At 43.8% G+C, this 20,736-nt stretch overlaps 1 protein-coding gene across 9 annotated transcripts in view; it reads left to right on the top strand.

The window, feature by feature from the left end:
• Window positions 1-241: 241 nt before the first annotated feature.
• The window catches only part of TP53INP1 (tumor protein p53 inducible nuclear protein 1), a 150,182-nt gene continuing 129,687 nt past the window's right edge, over window positions 242-20,736 (top strand). For 3 of the 9 annotated variants that reach the window (XM_042972932.1, XM_042972926.1, XM_042972927.1), the window contains exons 1-2: window positions 242-856; window positions 2,074-2,110. The gene's annotated coding sequence lies outside the window, so the exon portion shown is untranslated. Of the gene's footprint in view, window positions 857-1,230; window positions 1,971-2,073; window positions 2,111-20,736 lie in introns of those variants that run through there. The other 6 variants (XM_042972935.1, XM_042972931.1, XM_042972936.1 and 3 more) reach the window with 4 other exon arrangements.

Raw genomic sequence — 20,736 nt, 5'->3', positions numbered from 1 at the left:
GGGATGTTTAGGAAGGTAGTTTGGCTGAAAATAATCTTATGCCCGATTTCTGAAGCCAACGCCTTAGGTCACTGTGTGAGTAGTAGAGCCAGAATCTCCAGCACACTGTGAACAAGGGGAGTTGGCAGAGAGGAGCTACCACTGCAGACCCATCCTGGTGGGTTTACAACGTGTGGGAGACTTAGTGGGGGGGGGGGGGGGGGGTGTTGTGGGGTGGGAACTGAGTGAAGTCGGGGTAGAAAGAAGCAGAACCAGTCAGACAGTGTACAATAGAAGAATATTCAGCTCTTGCACCACTTGGGGGAAGGTAACGACTTTGAACCTTTCACTTCCATTTTCCGGAGGGAATCTAGAAAGAACCTAGCATGGGCGAGGCGTCACATTGGGACGCCATCTAATGTACATGCCTGTCCCTCTCCAGTCCTGGCAGGGCTCTAGGGGTCCAGAATCGGCCAGTCTGCAGCAGAGGTGAGAGAGTGATCACAGCGGGTAGAGGCCGTCAAGCCAGGTGGGCGCCCTGGACTCTAGGGCTCCGGCAGTAGGGAGGACTGCAGGGGGCGCTGTGCGTGGCAAGTGCAGGCACCTGCGATAAGACCCCGCGTGTGGACGAGATACTCCGCCCTGCGGCGGGAGGGAGGGACGGAGGGCTGGTGAGCGTTGGCCTTCGGCCTTCGTCTCCCAACGCCCCGGGGCGAGACTGGACTTTCCACAGTTAGCTGGACGAGGGGAGTCTTGAGAAATGGCGTTTTGTTGTAATCGGGTGTGTGCCACTCCCCGGCCCTGAACCGAATGTGCAAGAAAGATTGGAGGTTGTGAAATCCAAATCGGAAGACGCTGCCTCACTGCGGATACTGTGGTAAGAGTGGAAATGGGGGCCTCAAAGGCCGGGGGAGTGGGGGGGGGGGGTCAGCGTTACCCAGCACTTGGCGACTGTGTGTTACAAAGAAATGCAAAGTAAAATAAAAGGACAAGGGAAGGATATTTGGATCTCTTTTCAAGGAAGTACAGAATGGTAGGCAATGTTTTTTAAATGTTTTAAAAACACTTGGGGAGCCTGGGTGGCCGAGTCAGTTAAGCGTCCGACTTCGGCTCCGGTCATGATCTCGCAGCCTGTGAGTTCAAGCCCCGCGTTGGGCTCTGTGCTGACAGCTCAGAGCCTGGAGCCTGCTTCGGATTCTGTGCCTCCCTCTCTCTCTGCCCCTCCCCTGCTCATGCTCTGTCTCTCTCTCTCTCTCTGTCAAAAATAAATAAAACATTTTTTAAAAAGTTTTAAAATAAAAACACTTAAGGTGAAAGCCAACGAAAGGTTTTAAACAGCAAGCAGTCATATGGCTGCACAGAAGTTTAAATGAAAGGCATAGGTCAAGGACACAAAGGCTGAGAAATGATACAGCAGCCAGAAAAGTGCAATTGTCATAGCCAAATGATAGAATGAAGAAAAGGTCTAGGGGATTTTAGGGGAAATATAAAAGGGAACAGAGTGTCTTACAACAAGAAAGAAAAAAAAAAGTACCAAGTATCAGATATGGGGATGAAGAGTCTGGATAGCAGAAATATGGACTCCTACAAATGTGTAAGAAGCAGCCAGAAACAGGAAAAAGCAATGTAGAAAGGAGAAAGGGGAAGGTGTAAGCATGAAATTTGGCCCCTGGTAACCCCCCAAAACAACCATCTGTTCACCCAGAAGATAGCACACCCCTCCCTCAGGCGATGGTGGTGACCACCTTACAGCCATAGACTTCCTGTGGCTGGACATTAGGATGTACTGACCTGATTGCAGTGAGGGAGGGCGCTCCAGAGGACCACAGCATCTTTCCTCAGGATTCTGAGGAGAGTGTAAGAGAAGGGGCCACTTCCAGATTGACTGCTGGTTCTCAGGCAGCATTAGGAGAAGCTGAGATTAACTGAGAATTGAGTGCTGTTTGTGGCTGAGCAGTGGGCTATCCACAATGATAAAGGTAAATAGCAAGGTAGATCTGGGGGCGTCATTGATACGAATCAATTAGCACTCAGAGAGCGTTATTGAGGCATTTTACAGCCTTGACAGAAAAATATTTTCTGTTTATTTTGCAGCCGGCCTTATCTGTCTGTCCTCCCAGCATGGTTAAAGGTAGGGCTGCTTTTTTTCTTTTTCGATTTGAGCTGGTTTTTACTGTTAAGTATCAGTCAGGTGTTTCTCTTTCAGTCCCATTTTGGCTGAGAGCAGACAATGTCAGTCCATAGGACAGTATTCTGTGAAATCCAGATCTTCCCCATAATCTGGGTTGATCTAAAGGCAGTTCAGAGAACATAACCTACAGTCAGATGAAAGGAAGCTTCTCATTCCTTCTGTTGCCCAATCAACTGTTGCTCATGTGATAGGGCAATGGCTATGCACTAGCTTCTGATCTCTGGAGGTCACACATTTGAATACTGCAACACAGACAGGTAGTAGTAGAATAGATTATGATCAGGGTGTGTTATCCATTTCTAAACCAAGAGCTAATTTACTCAAAATTATGCCAAGAAAACAGGTTCCAGCCCCAATCTGCAGAGCCTGTAGAACCAGATACAGGGGTATTAGCTAAATTACCTAATCTCTTGATTTCCATGTTTGTCCCTCAAATCTTTTTAATAATGTTGAAGATTCTAAAGAGGTCTATAGGAATGCAGGTACAACACTCTTCAAAGATGACCTGTGTTCTACCTTGAGAGGCCTGTATGGCATCTAGAGGGTTCCATCCTCAACCACTGCCTGTCTGATTTTATGAACCTTCTGGATGAAGCTTTCCATCACCTTAGTGACAGTGTCTAGTTCTCTTGCTATTCTCTGAGCCAGGGCTCATAGGATTTTTCTCATTCTTCAGGTCTTTTGTAAAGTATGGAATGAAAAGGCATGTGAAAAGATAGCCCCAGATTCCTTTTGAGTGGTGAAAGTTTTTGAACTCAGATCAAAATCTAGTTTTTCTCATTCTTAGAATCACACAATCTAAGGGAATTTTATGGGTCAAGTGGACCCTGGATGATCCTGAAGGCAGGCATTAGTTTACCAAAATAGCAGATCTCTGTCCAATTTTCATGTGACAGCTAATAGGCTTTTGTGCTGCAAATCTGATCCCAGTTACTAGGGGCCGTCAGAAATCTGTCTTTGGCCAAAATGCTACTATGGAGTTGTCAGATGGTATTGTAATTTGTCAAGTGTGATTCAGGACCAAGCAGTGCAGTTTTTAGTGTAGAGATCAAGTAGATCTAAACCAGAATTACTTGGACCTGAGCCTATATACTATATTTAAAATAAGATCTGTAGGGGCGCCTGGGTGGCTCAGTTGGTTAAGTGTCCAACTTTGGCTCAGGTCATGATTTCACGGTTTGTGGATTCGATGCAGGCATCAGGTTCTGTGCTGACAGCTCAGAGCCTGGAGCCTGCTTCGGATTCTGTGTCTCCCTCTCTCTCTCTCTGCACCTCCCCTGCTTATGCTGTGTCTCTCTCTGTCTCAAAAATAAATAAAAGATTTAAAAAATTTAAAAAAAACAAGATCTGTAAAAGGAAAACAGCCTCTAATATATTCCCTCTGTTCCCCAGTACTCTCTCAAATTCTATTTCTGTGGAAGTTTGGTTATAAGAGCTCACTCCCATGATAGGCACCCAAGTGCATTTACAAGAATTGGTTTCTCTGCCCCCGTCAGTCAGTCAATTAATCATAATGTATTCTATTCTTTTGAGAAAAGGTCCGCAGCAGGGTTTGGGGGGTTTAGGGGAATGTGTGTGCCTGTGTGTTTGCCTAAGTGTGGGGAAATAGGTTCTACTTCCATAAATGGATCAGAAAAAAAGCTTAGGGTGGAAAGCCACCACCACAGGGGAAAGTGCCCAAGGTTAGGTAGTGAGATATTGTAATGGAATCACAAGTAACTTGTAATATCACCTGCAGGAAATTACTTTCCATCTGACACTAATATACTATTGTACTTTGATTACAAATCCACGTGCCACCCCCCCCCAGACCCTTTGCTTCTTACGCATACAAGTTATGATTACTGTCTGATTGTTTTCTCCACATTCATCATGTGTGTAAGATCTTGTTTTCTTCACATTCACCACGTGTGTAAGATCTTGTTTTCTTTCGTTCACCATGTGGGTAATATCTTGTGAGCTCAATAAATACAGAGACAAAACACCTGTTCGGGGCTCTTGTCCCCTCCCAGACATTAGCCTTTCTCGTATTCAGTTCTGTGTCTGCTCTCTTGCTGGACAAGGGAGAACTCCAGACTGATAGTCTGTGACACCCAAGTGCTGGTTACATCACATCCATCTGACTTTCTCCTCAGGTCACTTGTTGGATGTGTGACTTTAAGCAAATCGCCTCATCTTTCCTCATCTGTGCATAATGAGTACCTATCGGTCCTTCACTCAATGAATATGTACTGAGAACCTATGTGTACCAGGCACTGTGCTAAGTCCTGGGGATACTAAGTGCAAAAGTGGACTCTGTACCCCCAGAGCTTATGCTCTACAACAATTAACTGATTACTAATAATTAATCAGATTATTAAAATAGTCGCAATTGGGACACACCAAGGTACAAGGGAAGATGTGTGCTGCCCCAGGTCTGGGAAGATCACCCAGGGGAGGTGATGCTCCCTGCAAAGGATGGGACAGGAAGGAAATGCCTACCGGGCAGAGGGAAGGCACAGGAAGGGGTGGGAAGGGCCTGGTGAGTCAGATGGCCTGGCCGCTGCCTCCCCTCTCTGATCCTCCAGCTAGTTCCTTCAGTGTGCTGAATCTGGGAAGGTCATGAAAAGGGACCCATGTCCTAAAAGTAATTAGCCTCACAGAAAGTCCTCTCCCGTCCATTCCTGGGAAATGAAGACGCTAATAGGCTCCATGGCAGCAGGGGAGGTGCCTGCCTCAGGGGAACCAGTCCCAGCAGAAACCCTCATAGCTCCCTGCTGCTCAGAGACCCCCACACACACCTATGGCTCCTGCCTCCACTTCTCGTTCTCTCCACTGGCTCCTTCTGCCTGCCTGACTGCTTATTCTGACCTCTTCTGCGCCTCACCAGTTTGTTTTATGAGTGGCCATTATGGTCTCCTTTAGTAGCTCTCGGCTTCCTCCCCCCACCCCACCGGCTCCCCCTGCTAAGGGAGATGGGCTTGCTCAGTGGCCCACTGTCTGAAGTTCATCTCCCTGGGTCAGGCATGCACCTGACACAGGCTCCAAGGTGCTTAACCTGGTTGTATGGGGTTTGGAAGTAGGAAGGTGAAATACACAGGAAGACCACTGCCCCTGGGCTCCTTGGGAAAGGCAGGCACTTCTCAAGAGCTTTACAACCCAGAGTAAATCCCCCCGAGAAAGTTCCCCACAGCTGAGGTGGATGCGCCTCCTGGCATAGTGCTTGCCAGTCTCTGTTGTACCTGCTGCCCTGCTTCCTCCCCGGATGTTAGCCCTCTCTGTCGGTTGGCTAGGGCAGCTATAACAAAGCACCACAGACTGGTTTCAGAGTCAGTAGCTTAAACCACGCTGTGGAAAGGCGTGAGCATGACCAGCGTGAAGGGATGCAGAGAATAGCACGGTCAGTATAAGATGTTTATTTTGTTGAGCTGTAGGAAATGAAGTTGAAGGTTAGGCCCATTTCTGGAAGCCCTGAGTGCCCAACTGAGGCATCTGGAAATTACCCTGCAACCAACATAGCTGCCCTGAGAAGTCTTGAGCAGAGGAAGAACTTGAGGCAAATGGCATTTTAATGTTAGTGAAAAATCTGGCATTAGGCAGCTTCTGCCTAAAGATATGCAACTTTTATTAAGAATTTGAGAAAATTGTGAATTATGCAGGGGAGGGAGGGGGAACCTGCTTCTTTCTGGTCAAAGGTTGATCTTTCTCATGATGTAACATTAGGTAACAGTATCACTGAGGCCTCATTTGAAAATCACATCCTTTAGGGGCACCTGGGTGGCTCAGTCGGTTAGGCATCCGACTTTGGCTCAGGTCATGATCTCAAAGTTTGTGGGTTCGAGCCCCATGTTGGGCTCTGTGCTGACAGCTCAGAACCTGAAGCCTGCCTCAGATTCTGTGTTTCCCTCTCTCTCTCTTTGCCCCTCCCCTGCTCATGTTGTCTTTCTGTCTCTCTCTCTCTCTCAAAAATAAATAAACATTAAAAAAAAATTTTAATAAAATAAAATGGACTCCTTTAGAGGTACCTGGGTGGCTTAGTCAGTTGAGCGTCCAACTCCTGATTTTGGCTCAGGTCATGATCCCAGGATCGTGGGATTGAACCCAGTGTTGGGCTCCACGCTGAGCCCCTGAGCATGGAGCCTGCTTGGGATTCTCTCTCTCTCTCCGTCCTTCCCCCACTTACATGCACACTCATTCTCTCTCTCTCAAGTAAAATCAGCAGCTCCTTTTATGACATGACAAGGTCATTTTCTAGGAGGTGTCAATCACTACCCTTGCTTAAAACTTTTAAAGAGTTGAAGTCTTTCTACTGCCTTCCAGGAGACCCCAGCAAGTGGCTCTCTTCTTTTATTGTTTTGATTTCACGTGGTTACTTTGCCCTGCTCACGCTATCACTGATCTGTGTTTGTCAGAGATTCTCTTATGGTAATTGATTAAAAACAAAAACAAAAGACTAAAGCTACCAGTTAAAACCAAACGCTTTCTAAGCCCAAGTAACTAGAGAGGTAGGGATGCAGCTGGCCTCAGTCATGCTTGGAACCAAGAACTCCAGTCCTTCAAATCTCTCTTATGTTGGCTTCATTCTTTCAGGCTGGCTGGCTGCACAAGACCCACAACCTGAATAGCTACATCCTTAATTTCCTCCAAAGAAGACAGAGGACCCTTCCTTACCAGAACCAATTAGAAAATTCTAGGGAAACACTGGTTCATTTACCCACCCCTGCCCCAAGAGATGCTTATGATTGACCTAGGAAGGAGAAAATCCCTCCTCAAAAGAAGGGGGTGCTAATCTAGGCTGATAATAAAGGTCTCTTTGGGGGCCTCAAAGAAATTAGTTTTATTTTCAAGCATCTTGAGGCTGTTTGGCCCTGGTGACCCCATAGCCTGAATTTTCCTGGACGGTTCCAATTTCATTTAATGTAAGTTTTCCTCAATAAAGATGATTTTTAAGTATATGACAATATGATTTTTGTACACTTTTGTACAAATTTCATATGAATGAATGAACAAATCTGAAAATGATTTGTCAAATCTTATGTCCTTGGTTTAGAAAACCTGACGTATTATTGCTCTACTATAGAGCATACTAGAGAAATTAGCAGAAATCTCTGGATCTTCCTTCTGTCATATGAGTTCTTTCATTTGTCTGTCAACCCACTTGAATGGAATCCTTTTGACCTTGAATTCTGCTTGATGATCAACCAGGTCTGGGGTATTATGGACATATCAACAATTGGTGAAGGATGTATTGAGAAATAATGTTTTGCACATTAGACTCTTTGAGGTGTGGAGCCCTTTTTGTTGGTTGCCTGATAAACATCATCCCAGGTTCCTCTGAATGAGACTCCTTTGAGATTGTCAGGCACCTTGCAATGCCTACATCACGATTCCCCCTCTTTTGGCTTCAGACTAAACCTGAGGCTCTTGATCTAATGGCACTCTCTAATGGCCAAGGGTAATGAGATGGCTGGAAGGATGACACTAAGGACAGGAGCTCGTGAGAAAGTAAAGGCACACAGGACAGAAAGAACCCACACCTGGGATTGGAGGATCACTGTAAGAGTGAAAAGGAAGAGATGAGTCTGAGGGACACTGTGAAAGAAGAATCCATGGAACCTGCTGACTAAATGGATATACAGAGAGAAGAGTGGGGAGTTGAAGATGGCTCAATAGTCTGGCTCTAGTCTGTGATAGCAGCAAAGGAACTACTCAGCCATTAATAGAAATGGGGAATTTGGACAGGGTGCCTGGGTGGCTGAGTCATTAAGCATCTGACTTTGGCTCAGGTCACAATCTCACAGTTCGTGAGTTCGAGTCCCACACTGAGTGAGCACTAGCCCCACTTTGGGTGAGCCCCACTTTCTCTCTCTCCCCCCGCCTCTCTCTTTCTCAGCCCCTCCTGGGATTCTCTCTCTCTCTCTCTCTCTCTCTCTCTCTCTCTCTCTCTCTGCCCCTAGCTCACTTGCACCCTCTCTCTCTCAAAAACAAAACAAAACAAAAAAACAGGTCAAAGATCAACCCAGTTAGGGGTCAGAGGGCACCAGAAAAGCCACACAAGTCAGTAACAAAAATCTTCTCAGGTTATCTTCACATACTTGTATGTAGCCCTGGCAATGATTGAGACTAATTAGCTGGAACATAGCCTTTTCTTCCTTTTTTCTTTCTATTTTTTAACTTCTTATTATAGAGAACTTAAAAAATAAGCAAAAGTAGAAAGAACATAATGAGCACCCGTGTTCCCATCACCCAGCCTTGACAATGATGATATCATGGTCCATCTCGTTTTCTCCCAACCTGCACCCACTTCTCCCTGCACTGGTTTTGAAGCAAATTCCAGACATCATATCTTTCATAATAAATATTTCAGTATGAATTTCAAAAGATAAGGACTCTTTTTTAAGAAACATAAGCACAATACCATTATTGTGCCTTACCAATTGAGTAATATATTATTAATATCAAGTCAGGTTCAAATTTCCGTTAAAAAAAAACAGTTTATTTGAATCAGAATTCATTTTAGACCATAGATTGGGATTGTTTGATAGGCTTTTAAGTGTCTTTTACTATGTGGATTCTCTCCCCCCCCCCCATCTTCTCCCTTTATTTTTGAAGAAATGGAATTCTTTGCCCATAGAGTTTTCCATGCTCTTGGTGTGCTTTAACATGTTCCTCTGTCTCCCGTATGACCTACAAATTGGAAGCCCTGATCAGATTCAGACCCATTTTTTATTTTAAATGTTACACAAAAGATGCCCAGAGAAGGTGTTAGAGGGAGCCATGGCTGTGGATGGAATCAGCAAGAAGGAGTATAAGGAGAGGGCTCCGAGAAAGGGCAACATGGAAGGGGCGGGCAGAGAAAGAGACTCTCCTGGGCAGGAGAGGTGACAGAGCAGGTAGAGCAAGGCTGAAGTGGGATGGCCAGCTCACACCTGGGGGCTCTTCTGGGACCATGCTGGTGTCTGCACCTCGGAGCTGCCCATGGGAGCAGGGGCATTGCTCACCCCTCCTCACCTTCCATAGAAAGCAGCCGGCTGGCTTCTCCTCTAGGGGCCCCACTTCTCTCCTCTTAGGGGCTCTGGCAGTCTGGGAGGAGAAAACAGGAGGAAACAGGGTTGTCCTCTAGAAGTACAGAAACACAGCCTGGGGTGCATGTGCAAGACCATGCTTTTCCTCACTACTTGGGACTGGGCTCTTCTTCTGAGTGCCTCCTACCCACTGTCCTCACTGCTGTGTACCGCTTTCTTGCTGCCTGTGAAGGTTATCTGTAGTCACCCTTGTTCTGGGGCCTTCCATGGTAGAACCTGTGGACACCCCATCCTGCAGCACAGGCTACTACTACTGGGCAGACACGCCTGGCCTCGGGCTGGTGGATCAAGACAATGTGGTCACCTGTGTCCCGGTAATGCCCATTTGGCTGTTTTGCTCTGCCTTGCTGCAGAGCCAGGAGCATCAAGTTCTTTGTCTTGGAAAGTTCTGGCAAGAGGTTGGGCCCATCACAAAGGTCTCTCTTTAAAAGGAAATGCTGGTCAGGGCTTCTGAGCCCTAATAGTAGAAACCTGTGAGCTGAGAAGCACAGTCCACTGAGCTCCCCTTTTCCAACTGCCCAGACACTTCCAAAATCTCAGCATCAATCACAGCTTTATTTGGCATCGAAGGCCTCTGGCACAAGGTTAACTCAGTACTAACAGATACCCAATGGCTCTCAAATGTACTATAAAATACAGATTACTATAAAGGATACCGTGGCTTCAACATGAAAATTAAGCTGTTTAGGGAGTGGGACAAAGGATAGTTCAGTTCTGATGAGGGTTGAGAGGGTTCTAGCAGGGGGAGCAGCCCTGGGCAGGTCCAGGTGGGGCTGCAAAGTGGGGGCAGCCCAGCAGGAAGGCCCTGGGTCTTAGCAAATGGCCAGGATGGGGAAGGCAGGACATATGCAAGGAAAGGAAACTATCATTTTATTGAGCGTTGAGAAGGCGTTGTGCTGGTGCAGAGATTCATACAAAGATTAACTTCTGGGGAAGAGGGGTTAAAAATTGCTGAGGTGGAAACCGGCATCTTTTGTTACTCCTTTCCCTTGAAGATAAAACCAGTCTGTGCTGAATGAAAGAAGACTTGAAAGAAGCGGATGTGAGGAGCAAGAAAACCCCTCGTGACTGGCACCAAACTCGCTGCCAATATAGCTCATTCCTCAGCCTCAAACAAGGCCGGGGCGTAAGGCTGGCATTAGTCACAGCTGGCTCTGAGGTGCCTCTGGGCTTTGCTGGAGCCAAGCCCAGGGACCAGGAAGGGCTTTAGCCCACTTCCCTTAAGATTCCCACAGGCCACCCAGTCACCACCTCTGAAAGTAGGAGGGATACCTCTCCACCAACCATCCAAACTCATTCCTGGCAGGAATTCTGCCAGGAACTACTTACAGCCAAATGGAGCCAGGCTGGCTATTTTTAGGACGGAGGCCATTTTCCCTGTGCCCACTGAACAGGATGCAGGACTCTTGAAGCCCTCGTGGAGAAGCTGCAAAGGCCGTTGGGTCCGCCTTGGTGAACGGCCAACCTCTTGAATTCCCCTGCAGGCCCGGAGCCCCCAGGACAACCTGTGGTGGTGTGCATGGGAGACTGTGATGCTGGCTGACTAATGGGGGCTCTGTGCTGGTGAAGTCTGCCTTAGGCTTTCAAATGACTGTAGGGTGCTAACAGACGCAAAGCAAGTTGGTTTTACCACAGAGTGTAGATTTCACTTTTTTTTTTAATTTTTTTTAAAAATATTTTTATTTATTTTTGAGACAGAGAGAGACAGAGCATGAGCAGGGGAGGGGCAGAGAGAGAGGGAGACCCAGAATCGGAAGCAGGCTCCAGGCTCTGAGCTGTCAGCACAGAGCCTGACGCGGGGCTCTAACTCACACACTGCGAGATCATGACCTGAGCCAAGTCGGACGCTTAACCTCCTGAGCCACCCAGGCGCCCCTGTAGATTTCACTTCTAAGGGATCTGGATTATCACCAGTTTTGTTTCCCTGTAATAGAAATTGCTTTTTACTGCTTGTTGCTTTGTTATTTTCTCCCTCTGATTTAGACAAATAATATAGGGAGAGTGATTAGAGGGGGAAAAAGTCATGGGAAACATGCTTCCAAATCACAGACCTGAGAAAAGGAGAAGAGTGGGAGAGGCTTTTTCTGCTTTTAATTGCAGGTGAATTACACAGCAAAGTGCTATAGAAGCGAATTATGACACCAGAAATTCTCTGCCCAGCTCTGGTTGTTGATACATTTTAATCCTTATGTGCGACATTAACAGTTTTAGTGTATCTTAATTACCTGCCATCTGGCCTATTTATTTTAAATATAGCTTCTGAATTCATGGATTTTTATGTGCTTTTTTTTGTTTATATATAGATATGTGTATATATATCTATATGTGTACATGTATATATATATCTTTTTTTCATAATCTAAAGTAGAAACTCAGCACTTATTTTTAGAAGCTCATTCTTTGAAGTCGCAAGAGACAAAAATGTATTTCCTCTCTTAAAGTTATTTGTTTGATAACCTGAAATCATTAAAGCATCCAAGATATAAAAGTCCAAGATTCAAACCTTAATGTCTATAAGATACCAACAGATAAAATATAGCGACCCAGTTTTCTCTCAAAGTGAGATAGATATGTATATGGATAGATTAAAATGGCCAGCATGCATGTAGCACTTACTAAGTGCCAGTGTTAACTCATTTAATCTTCACAACAGTTCTAGGGAGTAGGCACTGTCATTACCCCACTTTATGGATGAAAACATTGAGGCACAGAGAGGTTAAATAACTTGCTGGGGGTCAAACACTAGGAAGTGAAGGAGCCAGCGCATAAATTCAAGCTGCCTGGTTCTAGAGCCACGTTCTTGTTCTATATTCAGTGTCTCTCAAAAAAAAAAAAAAAAAAAGGCCCTCCCCTCCTTAGGATACAGAGGACCCTCAAGACACCTGCTTTGAACTGAGTCATTGTGTGGGTATGAGGTTCACGAGTTAAGGAGCTTCTGGGACAAGAATAAACAAGGTGCAGAGAAGTGAAGTCTGCCCCAGACAGTGTGGCTGGTATGTGGCTATGGCTGGACAGGTTTCAAAGTCATTGTGTAACATCAAGCACACACTAAACTGCTTTGAAGTATTTGTAAATAAAGTTCTTAGAAAAAAATATTTAATAATTCAAAGGAGTTTTAAAATCACCAGCTGTGTGAAAGCACATCTTTAAAGCAAACCATAGTATAAATAAATATAAGGTGGTAGCATTGGTCTTACGGAAATAACACAATTCTTACCCTCAGTAATTTTAGAATCTAATAAGTCATTGTGGTGATGCACACAAAAGTTTACAGGTTTGATTAATATTGTTGAAATGGCATCTGGCTCCATAACTAAGTCCGTGACAAGTCCATGACTTGTTGCTCTTTGTTACACTCTGTATCTTCCTCTAGATTATAAGTTCCCTGAGAATGGCCACCTTACCTTGTTCCCTGCTCTAGAACAGTGGCTGCTACTCAGCAGGTGCCCAATAAATGAACACTGAAGAAAGGAATGAGTGAGTGAGTGAATTTGCCAGTCTTGTTGAGGCCATGGACTTGGGTAAGCAATTTGAGGATGAAACTGCCATTGAAAGGATGGGGCCGAAGGAGGAGACGGATAGCAAGCAGCAGGATAACGGTGACCCCAGAAAGTAGAGGTCCGTGAGAGCCAAGACTACGGATACAGTTCAGGAAGTGGTGAGCAGCGTTAGGAAGCACCGCAGAAAGATTTAAAAGGGTGAGAATTGGGAAGACACTGTGGCTTTTGGTTTGGGGGCTGAAAAGAAAGGGTAGCTGCAGGAGAGAAATTGCAGTGGAATCCCCTTTGCACGGGACTTAAGGAGTAATTGGGACACTAGACAGGAAATTTGGCAGCGAATGGAAGGAAAAAGAGATGACAGCACTGGACATTTTCTTGTAAATGCAAGGACATTGTTAATTCACTAGAAAAGTGTCATGTTGTCACTTTGTTGCTGTCTCAAGTGGAGGCTCCCTCTCACTTGTCCTTTGTCCTAAGAGAACAAAAGGGGCCTTGAATTTCACAAGTGCCCTAGTGATGCATCTGAGAGCCTGGGCTTTGGAATCAGAATGCCCTAGTTCAAATCTCCATTCTTCCTATTTACTAGCCAGCCTTGAGACCTGGGAGAGATTATTTAATTCCTTAAATTTTCTCATAGGTAAAGTGGCGATTCAGTCACTGAATGTTATGAAGCTCCTACCGTATGCCAGATACTATTCTGGCGGGGGAGGTTAGCATATCACGGGAAATAGGTCTCTGGACAATTCCAAAAACATGAAGCCAACTAATATTTTTAAATTATGTCTTGGCTTCCACTTCCAGGAAGATGGAGTTAGATGTGCTGTTTCCTAATGCTCCCACTAAGTACAACTAAAAACCTTGGACATTATTTATAAGACATAAGAAGACTCTGAGGGTGCCTGGGTGGCTCAGTCCTTAAGCATCTGACTTCGACTCAGGTCATGATCTCACGGTTCGGTTCGTGAGTTCAAGTCCCACATTGGGTGAGCCCCATTTCTCTCTCTCTCTCTCTCTCTCTCTCTCTCTCTCTCTCTCTCTCTCAATATCTCTCCCCCTGCCACACCACCCTCTCCCTCTCTCTCTGCCCCTCACTTGCACCATCTCTCTCTCTCTCTCTCTCTCTCTCTCTCTCTCTCTCTCTCTCAAAAAAAAGAGAAGACTCTGAAAGGTGGAGAGAAGACAACCAGACCAGAGACTGTGGGATCCAAGGCACAACCTAGCAATGAGTCCTCCGAGTTTTCTTTTAGCTTCATATACACAGACTTCTAGCTTTAAGAAGCTGGCAACCTAGAAGTTCCAACAGGAGCAAACAAAAACTCCCCAACACAGGCCTATTCTTTCTAAGCAGAAGTCCAGGAAAGGGGCAGCCTAACAAGACGAAAACCTTTTAGACAGTAACTACTTGCTCCAGCTAAAAACCACAGGAAGAACAGTGGCCCCACTCTCACCCACAGCAGCAAAAGGGGGATCAGGAGCCTAGACTTCCTGCTTCACCAAGCTATATCAAAGGGCTCCAACTGCAACACACACACACACACACACACACACACACACGCTGAGGTGCTATCAGGGAAGGCCATAGACAGCTGGGACTTTTATCCTCACATGACAGTAACAAGGCCCCTGCCACCACAGTGTCAGTGGAGACCATATGGGGAATCTGAACTCCACCCACAGACAGCAGTAACAAGGGACTCCTCCCCCTCCCTGCTGGAGTGGTGTCAAAGGAGGCCTAGTGGAGAGTTAGGACTTTCGCCACTGCCCAGGGATAATTAGGCCACCTTCCTGTGATGTCAGCGGTAACAAGGCACTTCTGCCCCTCCCAGCCAGGGTGGTATGTATGAGTGGATGCCCAGTGGGATCTAGAACTCCCATCGCTGCCCAGAAGTAACTAGGAGCCCCTAACAGTGTGAACTCAGGTCAAGTGGTGAATGTGGGCTCCTACCCCCCTCACCCCCAGCCTCTCTGACCTTGGCAGTAACAAGGCAGTGCTCCTCTCTTCCTCTGCCAGATTGGCATCAGAAAAGCCAGTTAAGGGGTGCCTGGGTGGCTCGGTTGGTTGGGCGCCCGACTTTGGTTCAGGTCATGATCTCACGGTCTGTGGGTTCGAGCCCCGCGGCAGGCTGTGTGCCGACAGCTCAGAGCCTGGAGCTGCTTTGGATTCTATGTCTCCCTTTCTCTCTTCCCCTGCTCTGCTCATGCTCTCTTTCTCTCTCTCAAAAATAAATAAACATTAAAAAAAATTTTTTTAAGCCAGTTAAAACACAGGTTTAAGTAGGATCCAGACTCTCATAATATCCAAAATGCCCAACTTTTCAATTGAAAACCACTCATATACCAAATATTAGAAAACTCTCAGAAGAAAAAAAATCAATATATGCCAACACTAAAATGACAGAGATGTTAGAATTACCTGACAAAGGTTCTAAAAAAGCCGTCTTAAAAAGCCAATTACAGACATGCTTGGAACGTGAAAAAATTGAAAGTCTGAGTAAGGAAATATAGTCTCAGTACAGAAATAAGAAGATATAAAGAAGAACCAAATGGAAACTTAAGGACTAAAAAATACAGTAACTAAAGTTAACTCAGTGGTCGGGCTCAATAGCAGGATTCAGGGACCAGAGAAAAATAAAATCTATGAACTGGAATATACAGCAATAGAAATTGCCCAATATGAATAAGAAAGAAAACAGACTGGAAAGAAAAAAAAAAAAGAAAAAAAAGAAGAAAGGAAGGAAGAAAGGAAGAGAAGAAAGAAAAGAAGGAAAAAAAAGAAAAAAAACAACAACAACAGAGGCTCAGGGACCTGTGGGCCCATAACACAAAAGTCTAAAATTTGTGTCATCCAAATCCCAGTAGGAGAGGAAAAAGAGAGCAAAGCTGAAAAAATACTTGTAGAAATAATGGCTGAAAACTTTCCAAATTTGGCAAAAGACAGAAACCTACAGATTCAAGATGTAAGCAAATCAGAAACAGGATAAACCAAAGAAATCCATACCACGTCAAATTTCTCAAAACTGAATATAGTGTTTGTACTTCTATCTGTTTCAATATAATTTTATGCCTGCTGAGTATAATTAAATTTAGAGCTGATTTTTTAAAAAACTAAGACAAAAGAATCTTGAAAGCAGTCAGAAGCAATACCTTATACAAAACAAAAACAATTTGAAGGATAGCAGATTTCCTATCAGAAACCATGGAGGCCAGAAGGAAATGGTACAATTTGCAAGTGCTGAAGTGAAAAAACTGACAACCCAGAATTCTATGTCCAGTGAAAATATCATTCAAGAATGCAGGGAGGGGTGCTTAAGTGACTCAGTTGGTTAAGTATCTGTCTCTTGATCTCAGCTCAGGTCTTGATCTCAGGGTTGTGAGTTCAAGTCCTGCATTGAGCTCCACACTGGGCATGGAACCTACTTGGAAAGGAAAGGAAACGAAAGGAAAGGAAAGGAAAGGAAAGGAAAGGAAAGGAAAGGAAAGGAAAGGGAGAAGGGAGAAGGGAGAAGGGAGAAGGGAGAAGGGAGAAGGGAGAAGGGAGAAGGGAGAAAGAAAGAAAGAAAGAAAGAAAGAAAGAAAGAAAGAAAGAAAGAAAGAAAATGGGAAAATCAAGACATTATCAGCTGAAGAAAAACTAAATGAATTTGTCATCAGCAGACTTATCTTAAGAGAATGGCTAAAGGAAGTTCTCCAAACAAAAAGGAAATGAAAAAGGAAGGAATCTCAGAATATCACAAAGAGAGAAAGAACAACAGAAAGTAAAAGTTATGAGTAAATACATTTCCTTCTCCTCTTAAGCTTCTGAATTATGTTTAATGGTTAAAGCAAAAATTATAACACTGTCTCTTGTGCCTCTAAATGTATATAGAGGAAATATTTAAAAGCATTTATAAGCAGGGGAAGGCAAAACGATGTAAAAGGATTTAAGCTATGGAGATTCCTCAAAAAATTAAAAATATAATACCCTATGATCTAGTAATTTTCCTAGTAGGTATTTACCTGAAGAAAACAAAAACACTAATTCAAAAAGACATATGAACTCCAGTGTTTATGGCAGCATTATTTACAATAGCCAAGATATGGAAGCAACCCAAGTATTTATCGATAGATGAATGGATAAGAAGATGTGGTATATACGTACAATGGAGAACTAGCCATAAAAAGGATGAGATCTTGCCAGTTGCAACAACATGGATAGACCTAGATGGTATTATGCTAAATCAAATAAGACAGGACAAAGACAAATACCATACAGTTTCACTTCTGTGTGGAATCTAAAAAACAAAACAAACAGAAACAGAATCATAAATACAGAGAACAAACTGGTAGTTTCCAGAGGGGAAGGAGTTGGAGCGAGGGGGCAAAATAGGTGAAGGGGATTAAAGGTACAAACTTCCAATTATAAAATAAATAAGTCACAGGGATGAAAGCTACAGCATAGGGAATATAGGCAATAATATTGTAATAACATTGTATGGTGACAGATGGTAACTACATTTATCCTGGTGAGCATAGCATAATGTATAGAATTATCAAATCACTATGCTGTACACCTGAAACTAATATAACATTGTATATCAACTATACTTCAATAAATAAATAAAAATAATTCAAAAATGTAAATAATCTAAATCCATCAACTGAAAGAGATTGGCAGAATGGATTAGAAAATATGACCCAACTGAATGCTGTCTACAAGAAACTCACTTAAATATAACAATATAGGTAGGTTGAAAGTAAAAAGATAGAAAAAAAAACATGCAAACATTAATCAAAAGAAAACAGGAGTGGCTATTATAATATCAATAAAGTACACTTCAGAGTGAAGAAATTTACCAGTGATAGGCATATTATGTAGTGACAAAAGGATTAAATCCACCAAGGAGATATAGCAATCTTAAATATGATGGAGGCACCAAACAGCTACAAAATATGTAAAGCGAAAGGTAATAGAATGAAAAGGAGAAGTAGACAAATCCACAGTTATAGGTGGAGAATCCAACATGCCTCTCTCTACAGCTGACAGAACAGCTAGACAGGATCAGCAAGGTTATAAAACATCATCAAGTAACAGGATTTAATTGACGTTTGTGGAACACTTCACCCAACAACAGCAAAATACATAGTCTTTTCAGTTGCCCGTGGAATATATGCCAAGATAGGGTTATGACCAAAGCTCACAATTTTAAAAAGTCCATTAATCAGACCTATTGGCCCTTTAAATATTTAGATATACACATTGTGTTTATATTGGAGTTAGTTCATCAAAAACAAAGATTTAAAATAAAATTTATTTCACTTTCATTATGAATTGATACTGACTGAATCTTATCTGCCACAACTGATAACTCCTTTCTTCCTCTCCCAAATAGGGGGCAGCAACCCAAGACAGGGGAGGCACTCTAAGAAAACCAAAATGATGAAAATCTGGATTTCCAAAGATGTTTCCACATTCACAGATGTTTTAAAAAATGATTGGCCAAAATGTTGCTCTACTGGAAGCTCCCCTATTTAGCCTAACTTCTCTTTCCTAATACTAGGTACATTCAACATCTATAGGCAATTTCCTACCTTAACTAAAGTGCATGTACAGTGGCTATGATGAAAGTTTGCCATTTATCTCTGTGCGTGCAAACAGACTCATAAGCACACACTTGGTCCCCACTGTCATATAGCAGCAAGATGACGGTTGTGCCTTTTAACTCAGCAAAGGATATGGCACATATATCTCATTCCTTCAGGCTCTCAGCCCCTCAGTTGGCCAGACTATTGTGGTTATGAGTGACAGAAATTCAACTCTCAAACTTGCATAAGCAAAAGGGAAGAATTTGCTGGAAGGCTCATAAAACCAAACTGTTGGCATGACAAGGGGTGCTGTGGCACCATAGATATCCTTGCTTCCCCAGCCCCTAACAGAGCATCCAGTTTGCTGAGTGACTAACAAATTTTTTTTTTTTTTTAACTCCCTGGGCAACTCATTCCAGGTGTAGACAATGAGGAGTTGGAACCACTGGATGTACTCAGTGATGTGCATGAAGAAATTGCTGATGTTCACAATCAGAATTAAGAGGTCTATCCCTAAGATAGGGTCACACTTAACATTTAACCACATTCTCTTCTCCCTAGTGTGGTTTCCTTGGTTCAGGGAAGATAAAACTCCCACCAGGAAGTGCCATGTCAATGTAAATAGCGATTTAAGTTGCTACCACATATCTAATGAGTTATATCCCAGAAATGTCACTGGGAAAAAACAAACAAACAAAAAATCCTCCCATCTGGGGAGTTTGCATCAAGATTGAAAAATTTAAAAATCAAGACAAGGATGCTTCTCCTTTCTCCCTTGAACAAAGAGGGAAAAAGATGGAGGAAGAACCAGATGCTTTTTTTTTTTTTTTCCATTTAATTACGGGAGAAAATTTACCAGTGACGAGAAAGTGACCTTTGCCCCAGAAAACAACCTCTCATGCGCTGGGCATTCTGGACAACTGCAGAACCAGGCCCAGGCCTCTCAGTGGACTGCTCCGTGGTCAGGACAAGAGAGCAGCCTTTCCGGGAAGCAGTCATCCCTCAGATCCATGCCTGCCTCAATTTCCTCTTCCTTCTTGCTTCTCCGTCCTCCTAGGTGTATTTTCTAGGAACATTCCATGAGCCAGGACCACTGTAGCTGCACTGGCGATTAGTTGCAATAGTAAGTCTTCCTCTGGCAGGAGCAAAATAAGTGTCTTTCACCTCCAGTTCTCACCAGGACCCAGCTGGGTTTTTCCTTCAGAGCCCACACATTGTAGGCACATACTGGTGTAATTTTGCCTCTGACATTCAGGCAACACAAGTGTCATCTATTGCTCACCATCCCCGCCCCGCCCCCCCCCCCCCCCCCCCCCCCCCCCCCCCCCCGCCACCACACACACACAGAGGCCCGCTCATGAAAAAGCTGGAGAGAATAAGAACTCGTGCCCCCAGAACTAGTTTAAAAGGTGAGCTGAACAACTGGGCGGGGTCTCCATCTATATGAGACACTAAACATCACAGAAATAACAGATCCCACAAGCATCTCCTCACATAACCAGTAATGGAAACTGGTCCCACTCCCACAGAAGGAGACGATGCCTTGAGTGGGGAAAATGGTCCTCATGGGCACCAGCTCCATCCACACTAAATGAATCGTGAAATTTTACTTAAGTGAACATTCGTTTGGATAGAGCTAAATTATTGTTAATCTGTCTCACATTCCTTGGTCAAGCCCGGCACCCAGCATGCCACTTCTCTTACGATGGCTCACCACTGAGCTAACTCGTCAGGAAACAAAATGAAAATCCTGTTTTACTTTGTACCTGTCCAAGACCACAAGAAAAAAAGAAAATAGTCAAGGAGATTTAGAACTGTGTAATGTGTTGAGAGTGACTGCCCAATTCTCAAAGCATCTTTTATTTTTAACAAAGTTAGAACATTCCTTTAAAAAGTGACCTCCTCTAAATTATTTAAGTTACCCTTCAGATTCAACTTGGATATTGAGTATATGCTTAGCATGGCTGATGGCATTGGTTCAATCAGGCAACTGTCTGTAGATCCACATTTCACATCTTGCCTCAAATTCATTTCATGTGGTTTAAATGTGAAAATATCAAAACACAAAAATATTAAAAGAAATTGTTTTAAGAATACGGAAAGAAATTGAAAGGCAAATGAAACTGTATGGAAAAGTTATAGAAGTATAGAAATCCTGTGTTCCATTCTAGCCTGGAAATCTTACAAATACTGACAAAGGCTAGTATGCTGGCTTTTCAAGGAACATCCCATGGGATGTCCTATACCACTTTATTTGGTTATTAAAGGAAAGGTTGAAGGGCACCTGGGTGTCTCATTTGGGTGAGCATCCAACTCTTCTTTTTTTTTTTTTTTTTTTTTTTTTTTAAGTTTATTTATTTATTTTGAAAGAGAGAGAGCATAAGCAGGGTAGGGGCAGAGAGAAAGGGAGAGGGAGAATCCCAAGCAGGTTCTGCACTCA

Source organism: Panthera tigris, chromosome F2 (genome assembly GCF_018350195.1).
Source record: "Panthera tigris isolate Pti1 chromosome F2, P.tigris_Pti1_mat1.1, whole genome shotgun sequence".
NCBI classification, from domain to species: domain Eukaryota; kingdom Metazoa; phylum Chordata; class Mammalia; order Carnivora; family Felidae; genus Panthera; species Panthera tigris.
Note: the sequence above shows the minus strand (reverse complement) of the source record. Positions and strands in the feature narration are given on the sequence as shown.